This window comes from Vigna umbellata, chromosome 1 (assembly GCF_029865625.1).
Source record: "Vigna umbellata cultivar VRB3 chromosome 1, Vumbellata_1.0, whole genome shotgun sequence".
NCBI lineage: Eukaryota > Viridiplantae > Streptophyta > Magnoliopsida > Fabales > Fabaceae > Vigna > Vigna umbellata.
This window is the reverse complement of record NC_142165.1, coordinates 19,052,330-19,062,318: the sequence shown is the minus strand read 5'-3', so window position 1 is coordinate 19,062,318 and position 9,989 is coordinate 19,052,330.

The window sequence follows — 9,989 nt, the reverse complement described above, 5'->3', positions numbered from 1 at the left end:
CCCACCACAGCATATCTCTACACTTGTTTAGATTTTCTTGCCTAGATTGTTCTCTTCTTGCTTCTTTTCCCTTTTCTAGTTACTATCATTTACTATATTAATTAATTAACTACCTTTTTTGTGTTTTTTAGAATTAAAAAAAACACTTGTTTTTCTTAGGATTGGATTTACCTTCACTAGGTTTAATTTTTTTCATTTAAAATTGGGTTTTTTAATTGAATTTTTGGATTTGTTTAGTTTTTCAGTTGAATTTTCTCATTTGAATTTGGCACATTTTATAAGTTGACATTATATTGGATACTATCTTAACTTCTCGACCTCTTAATCTAATATATTACATAAATCATGAAATAATTAAGTATTAATAATGCATTGTATTAGTGTGGATATTTATGACTTATTGGTATTCATGTGAAGAAAAAACTTGGAAAAGACTCATAAATTGAGAATGAAATTCAACATAAAAGATATAAAATATTTACTGCTTGCAGACAAATCCTTCCCAAAATCTGAAGAAGTAAGTCAATCTTGAAAGATAAAATAAACAAAAAATATAAAAACTTAAAATAAAGTTAATTAATACAGTTTTTAAAAACTGTATAACTTTATTTTTATTATAATAATAATATTGAAATACTAATAATAAATAAATTGATCTTTTTATTTATTTATTTGTTTTTCTCTTAATTCTAATAATTCACTTCCTACGGTTTTTTCCTATTCTCTCAAATTATTTCTTCAATTTAAACAAGAACTTTAACTTATTAAAATTTAAGATACAAATTTATCAACAATTCTAAATAATATAAATTTAAAATATGTATTATTCATTAGTTACGTATTTTTTTTAAATCTTTATCATCTTAATGTTAAAATATTTTTACAGGCACGTGCTATTTAGATAAAGGTTCAAAAAAATATATAGGAAGTAGAAAGAATAATAACACACTAAAGTAAGAACACTTTATACAAATATGAAAAGGTGACAGTTCTGAATTGAAGGATAATGGTTAAAAAAAATTGGTTAATTTTATATAACGATAATTACAGGAAAAATTCAATTCAAAATACACAAATTCAAAATTTAGCTGAATAATAGTTTAGATGTCTATTAGCTTCTTAGGTAGCTCGTGAATATATAAAGTAAAACAATTTTTTTCTTAAAATAGTATTTAAAAATTTTCTACCTTTATTGTAAATAAGAAAATTAATTTTAAATCAATACAAAATGCATGGAATATATATTTAAATTAATTTTAGAATATAGTAGCACGAAACTAAAGAAAAAGTTCTGGTAGTCATAAACTATAGTTATATAATATTTTTTATCTTTATAAAAAATATTTTGAAAACTACATTTTAAATAATTTTAGTTATTAATAATACAAAAACATATTGTGAAAACAAGACATCAAATAAGACTCTTATTTTAATATTAAATTTATATTAAGAAGTGCATTATTAAAAATAAAAAAAGTTATAGATTTTGATAATTTTGGATTGAACCAAGTTTTCAAAGACTACCTACCACCCAGCTGTAGTTTCCGTACCTTCCTCTTCTTTGATTTGAAGATACCTAAACGCATAAATAAACCTACTAAAAATTTATTTTCCTTTTTACATTTAAATAGTAACATATATTTTTGTTTGACTTCAAACAGTAGTTTTTTCTCTTCATTAATCTTAGGAAAGTTAATGAGTAAACAATTAGTTTTCTAATAACAAATGTTTTTAAACATTCACTTAATGGTATAATAAGAATGATTTGTTTGGTTTGTGATCATTAATGTTTTTTTTTAATTAGTGAGGCTAAATGACCTTTTAAATTCACATACAAAATCCTTTTTATTTAAAAAATAAAAAATTGTTAAAATAAATATCCTATATAAGATAGAGTACACTTTATAGTTATATGTTATAGAGATGATTCATTTACTATTACTGTTGAAAACATTGAGTATAAGTTTATATTTTTATAATAATAAAAAATAATAAAATTATTATTATTATTATTATTATTATTATGAAATTAAATATAAATAATTTTTATAATTTTATTGTGAATAAGTTTTATTTATTTTATAGGTAGTTTGATAATTAAAAATAATAATAAAGTTTAAAAAACATTTCAACTTAAAAAAAAAAAAGATAAAATTAATAAAATAATTACTTTAATTAAAAAAATCATTTAAAAGGTCAGTTTGAAAATAATATGAACACAAAAAAAAAATCATCTAGATATAGATTTAGATAAAAAAAATTACTTATAATTAACACATTACTTCAATATAAAATTGCAAGACAATAAATTTTAGGTTTTTTTTTCCTTAATACAATATTCTTCTTATTTACTCGTGGTTCTCTTGAGAGCGAAGTTTAAACATGAAATCTTAATCATGGAAATAATTGAGACAAGGATCCGTAATTACAAGATTCATCTCCATGAACAGTTGATGTCATGAAAGGGAGAAATTTTTGTTAGGTTGAATCATGGGAAATTTTTCGGGAAAGTTGTCTTTTAAAGGATAGAATTTGGTCTCGCTTACAAATTTGACTTTACATGTTCTAATTAGAATAAAAAATAAAGCTTGTGTTGTGGATAATGTGCAAACTTATGTGTATTTTTAATATTAGCAAATATATATTATATTAAAATATGTTTAAAGGTTGAGAAAAAAATATATTTTTAAGTTTATAATTAAATTTCAAATAGATTCAAAGTGAAAAATTAATCATTAGAAAGTTAATGTTTGTGTAAATATATATTATATTAAAAGATGTTTAGAGGTGAGAAAAAAAATATTTTTAAGTTTATTATTATATTTTGAGGTGTGTGTGACGGAATATTGGTTATTGATAGACTCGTTTAATGTATGAATAAATTTATCTAATGAGTGTTTTTAGACTCGTATAATCAATATAGAATGAATCATTTAATGATATGTATTAGACTCATTTAATTAGGGTATCGACAAAGTTGTTTAATCGGTGTTTGTTGAAACTTGTCTAAAGTGTACTACCTAGAGAAACTTGTATTATATTTATAAACTTGTCTAATTTGTATATAGATAGATTTATATGATTATATTGATAAGGTAATCTTATAAGTGTATGTTATTGGTAGACTTGTCCAGCGAGTGTTTGAATATATTCCTCCAATGAGTATTCTTTAAATTCGTTTAATGGTTTTTGTTATACTTGTTTATTGATTATGTGGAGAAGTTCGTTTGATTTGTATTGTTAGACTTCTTTAACAAGTACATCGATAGATCCATTTGTTTTTTTTTTTGTTATATTTGTTTAATCAACGGATGAAATGACTCATATAATTTTTTTGATATACTCGTTTAATTAGTATATGAATAATTTCGCTTAATGTATATTGTTAGACTTTTCTAATGTTTTTTTACTATGGTAATTTAATCAATATATAAATATTGATATAGTGTGTATTATAAGACTCATTTAATATTCTTTTGTTATATTCGTTTAATTAATAAATGAAACTATTCATCTAATATTTTTTGCTATATTCATCTAATCAATATATAAATAGATTAGTCTAATGTATATTATTAAACTTGTGTAATATTTTGTTATACTCATTTCTAATAAATGTATAGACAAAATTATCCAATTTGTATTGTTAAATTTGTCTATTATTTTATATTCATTTAGCGTGTGTTTGTACACTAATATAATGAATGTTGTTCTAATGTATGTTTTTACACGCTTCTAAAGGCAATATAAATAGTGATATATTTAAATAATTAGTTTATTAGATTTTACCTTTTTATTTTGGTCTTACGAAAATTATAAACAATTACATTTTGAAGTTAAAGAAAACGAATTAAAAAAATGTAAAATAATTTTTTTAATATTAAGAAGTATGCTTTTTTATTACGAATATATTTTTCAAACACTTGAAATGGATTATTAAGTAGAAAAAAATCATAATATCAAGTAGTGTAACTTTTTTATTAAAAACATTTGAAATAAATATGGATAAAATGGTATTATATTTTATTATATTATAATAAATAATAAATACTAGTGTAATTTTTATAGAATAAATAATAAATATTTGATTAATAAAATAATTATATACATATGTGACAGCAAAAAATAAACATAATTATACAATTAGTTTAAAAATAAAATAAATGAATAAAAAGATAAAAACAAGTTATATGCATTGACAGCAAAATAAATATAAATAAAAAATAAAATAAATGTATAAAAGAGTAAAATAATTTCATGTAACGGAAAAATAAATATAAATAAAAAATTTTAAATATCAAATGACTAAATAAATGAAATATTTGAACACTTGTCAACAAATAAAATGAATATTAAAATAAATATTCTGATATTTTTTTATATTACTGTAAAAAGTTAGAATAATTGTTTTTGTCCTTGTATTTATCCTAATTTTATTAGGTGATTTACAAATTTTATATTAAATTGTATATAATATTTAGTTTTGTAATTATATATTTAATATTTTTATTTCTTCTAATTCACTATCTTTATTTGATTATAATGTTTTATCTTGATATTTTATTAGAAAAAATATATATATATAATTTTAATATTAAATATATATATATATATAATAATAATTTTTTATTATAATTTTTATTTTAAAACTTACTTAATTAATATTTACAACAATAAAAGAAAGATAGAGATAAGAGTATAAATATGTTTATTCTACCATGTAAATAAAAATTAAACAAAATTTTCATAACTATTAAATTTAAAAATTATAATAAAATTTCACTTCAAAAATAAATAAACAAAAATTATCAAACTTCCACCTACCGTACCCTGTTATGATCATTATTTATAAATATTTGAAAAAGGCTAATTTACATGGGCTCATAGAATCTCAAAGTAGAGTGTTAGATCTCATAGTGTTTCATCTTACACCTCCAATCTCTTATCTGATTTTAAAAAATTTTGTTTTTAATATTCTGACATAATGTATTTCTAACCTTTTTAAAAATTTCATTTTTAACTTTCTTTTCTTTCAAATTAAAGACATTTTATTTTCTTCTCAGTAAAAAACACTCTATACCACCTTAATAATAATTCTAATTTAATTTAAAATTTAAATATTATTTAATATAATTTTATATTTTAATAATTATTAAAATATGATTTATATTATAATAATAACTATATTAAAAAAATAAAAATAAAATAATAAAAATAAAATAATAATAATATAAAATTTGACTTAATATATTCAAATATATTAAATTATATTAAAATATTAAAATAAATTAAAAAATTATTAAATTGTAAATGAAAACAAAAATATTTAAAAACTTGTTATCGAAAATCAGTTTTGTTTTTTATTTAAAATTTAATCAATATTTATTTTAACTAAAAATTATAGCATTATTTATTATATTTTTATATTTTAATAATTATTAAAATATAATTTATATTTTTATAATAGTTTTATTAAAAAATAAAATAATAATAACTAAAATAAGAATAAAAATAATAAAAATAAAAATAATATCAAAAATCACATTTAATATATTTAAATATATTAAATTATATTAAAATATTAAACTAAATTAAATAATTATTAAAACTTAAATAAAAATCAAAATTTTAAAAAAATTTATTTATCGGATATCCATATCGATTATAAATTTATCGGAAGTCAATATTCGTTTCTAAAATTTTGTTTTTTATTTAAATTTTAGTAATTATTTAATTTAATTTAATATTTTGATATAATTTAATATATTTAAATATATAAATGTGATTTTTAATATAATTTTTATTTTTATTATTTTTACTCTTATTTTAGTTATTATTACTTTTATATTTTAATAAAAATATTATAAAAATATAAATCATATTTTAATAATTATTAAAATATTAAAATATAATAAATAATGCTATAATTTTAATTAAATTAAATATTAATTAAATTTTAAATAAAAAACAAAACTGATTTTGGATAACAAGTTTTTAAAAAATTTTGTTTTTATTTTCAATTTAATAATTGTTTAATTTATTTTAATATAATTTAATATATTTGAATATATGAAGTCAAATTTTATATTATTATTTTATTTTATTTTTTTTATTTTTTTTAATATAGCTATTATTATAATATAAATCATATTTTAATAATTATTAAAATATAAAATTATATTAAATAATATTTAAATTTTAAATTAAATTATAATTAATTTTAAGGTGGTGTAGAGTGTCTTTAATAAAAAAGAGAAGAAAATAAAAAAATAGTTATTAAAACGTCTTTAATAAGAAAGAGAAGAAATGAAATGTTTAAAAAAGTTGGAGATGCAGGATGTCAGAAGGTTGAAAATAGAATGAGATGTTGGAGGTGTAGGATGAAACACTCTAGATCTCGTTATAGACACTAGAATTTAGTCATTTTAGGACCAAAGCAAACACATCTTCAGCTATGACTACGTATTTTTCTAATCTTCCTCAAAATGCTAAAAAGAATAAATTAAGAGATCAACAAAAATTTACTTAAAATATGAACACAAGGCATACAATTAAAGCAAAAATTAGACGAGATTTACTTCAAATTTTGATATAATGTTTAAAGATCTTCCAATATTGAAATTTTAGGAAATTAATTAAATTAAATTAAATTAAAGAATTTTATTAAAAATAATAAAAATTTAGAATTCTTTATATTTATAATTTGCTTATTTTATCTTTATATTATCTCTTCCACTTAATTTTGCTGAGTTCTTCTCAACTAAAAATTTAATACATAGTTGACTTAACCAAAGGATTGTATGTCATGTCTTAAAATTATGTATTAAATATGATATTAACTGATTTTTCTTTAATACTAGAATAAATAATGTTTATTATAGACTCTAGAGTTATTTATCAATGATCAACGTACTCTCATCAAACAAAAAACTTTGAAAATTAAAATAAAGTTAATTCAAATTTAATATTTATAAATATATTAAAACTAGTTGACATTGTAAAAATTATCATGTAATTTATTTTTACAAGTCAATTATATATTAAATTTGAATTTTCATTTAATAAATATACATAACAACTATTAAATACTAAACATGTCATATTAAGTTTCTATATTAAGATTGTAATTTTTATTATATTGAAAATAAAATACGACAATATTTAGTAATGAAGCGATTTTTTACTCAAATAAATATAAATTATAAATAGTATATAATGTATAATAAAACCGATTGTTCTCAAATTATTATTTAAAACGGTGTATGTAAGGTAATTTTGAATTGTCTAATATATCCCGTCAATCTTAAAACTATACAAAACTCAAACACAAGCATTTCGTATCAAAATTTTCTACTTCGTCGTTCTCTCTCTCCATTTTGCTTAATTAATTTGATTAAAATTAATTTGATTTGCTTAATGTTTTTTTTTCTTGTGTCAGTTGAACATGCAAATCAGGTATGAACATTTGTGGCTATGAACAAAAGATGTCCCCGAAAAGATAATTAGGCTTGGCAGTTGTACCAAATTAAATTAGGTCAAACTTTAGTCGGAAAAATGCACCTCCTAATTAGGACAAACATCTCAAAATTTATGGTATTTCTTTTATAATTTTTTTAAATAATTTTGAAAGTATATAATAACTGAAGTTGGAACAAAAAAGGAATTTAGTATATGAGATTCTATTCCATTTTAATATTATTCTCTAAAAATAATAAAAACTTAAATGGGTCTCTAAATTTTTTAAGAGTTTGGTTTAAGTCCATAAAATTTTGTCTATCCTGATCTCTGGTTTGGAAACCTAAAAAAATACTAAAAAGTTTCCGAAATTTACTTCAGATTTTCTTAGTTTCAACAATTGATATGATGACAAAATACAATAACTAAATTGTTCACAAATATTTTGTTATTTTTAATTCAAAATTAAGATAAAGAGTTGAAAAGGTAAATTACAAAATATCAATTGTTTATTTATGTATTTTGTTATACTTTTTAAAAAAGGTTTTCATAAAAAATGACACTAAATTCATATCTTATATGAATTTTTATATAAAATTTACTAGAAAATCTCATAAATTTTTTGTAGTATTTAATGTTGATTGATTACTATTTTTTTAGACTTTTTTTTATCGATTTTGAAGACTCTTAACAAGAACTTTGAGTTTAATGGACCAAATGACTTAAAAAACATAAGTTATTTGTATTTTTTTAATTTCTTTAGTAAACTTATTTAGATCATCTATAGGAGATTTTCCTATTTGATATCCATCTATTTTATAATTTTATCTTTTAAATACTCTTTTAAAATAAAATAATTATTTTATTAATTTTATTATTTAAATGATTAATTATTTTAAATTTAACCGTTTTTTATTTGATCATTTTCTTAAATTTAACCCTTTTTTTAATTTAAAACTACCTACAAAATAAATAAAAACTATTTATAAAAAATTATAAGAATTATATATATTTAATTTTATAATAATAATAATTTTATTATTTATTATTATAAAACAATAAACACATTCGCGTAACACATTTTCACTAGTTATAATGAAAAATAATTTTTTACATGTATATATATATATATATATATATATATATATATATATATTGTTTTACTTTTTAAATAACTTTTTTTTAAATTAAAATCATTATTTCATTATTTTTATTGTTTAAATAACCATCAATTTAAATTTAACTGATTATTAAATTAAAATACTTATTTTATCATTTTATCCTTCTAAATGATTATTTATTTAAATTTAATTATTTTTTATAACTAAATTAATTATTTACATTTAAAAAGAGAACAAACAGGCGTAATGCATATGTTTCTACTAATTAAAGTTATTATATTTTAAAAGTAATCATGACTATACTTTGTTATTAAAACGCTTTAATTTTCATTAATTATATAACGCAAAATATAGGATTATTCTCAATCTGAAAGATGGAGTCATCATCAATCATAATCGGTCATCGGTTCATCAAAGGGCCACTAAAAAAAATGTTTTCAGGTGGATAAGTTTTCGTTTAGTTTAATTCAGTTTGAAAACAACATAAAATAATAATAATAAAAGATGCTAATTTGATGAACATAGGATAGAATAATGCATTTGCTTATCAATGGGGTGTACAAATGACTGTAGTGAAATTGCCTTGTCGATAATGGTGGGTGCTGAATTGTGATTCAACTTAAATGTTACTACTTTTTTACGATGAGTATTACTTTTATTTGTTTGTCTCCATTGATAACCACTTTAGCAAAAATTGGAAATCCTTTTTATATTAAAGTAAAAAAAAAATCTTATTCATTTAATATGAATTAAATCAAACCTTAATCAAAATCTAAACATTTCAATGAAGTCACAAAAATCATTATATTGCTAAATAAACAAAATTATTCTATATTCAAAGGTCCCTTAAATACTCGTTAATCTTTGTCACTTTACTCATCAATTGGTATACATATGTAAAAATTACTATTCAGTACGATAACACAAGTTATATAATCATCGCACAAACACAATAATAAGACTATAACGAGCAGTACAACTCCCAATCATACTTTCTCTAAAAGGAAACATGTCCACCCCATAAGCTCTACACAGGTCTGACAATTAAAAATAACTCGTGTCATTACCAACTATCTCTACGAACATACACTAGTACAAAATAGGCGTACAACGTCTAACGCTCAACGTCTGACAATCAAGCACCCAATGTTAAAAATAATCGGTGGCAATATTGTAAATAAAATCACGCGATGGATGTTGGTTGGTTAGAGAAATAAATGTTAATTGTCTTTTCGAGGTCTGTTGGTGAAAGAAAAGACGTCTTTTAATATTCAAATTCATAAAAATTTAAGCGTAAATATATTTTAAGAGACCCATTAGACGTTTGTTGGTCAGAGGAATAGACATTAATTGCCTTTTTGAGGTCTGTTGATGAAAGAACATATGTCTTTTAGTGTTCAAATTCAAAAAAAT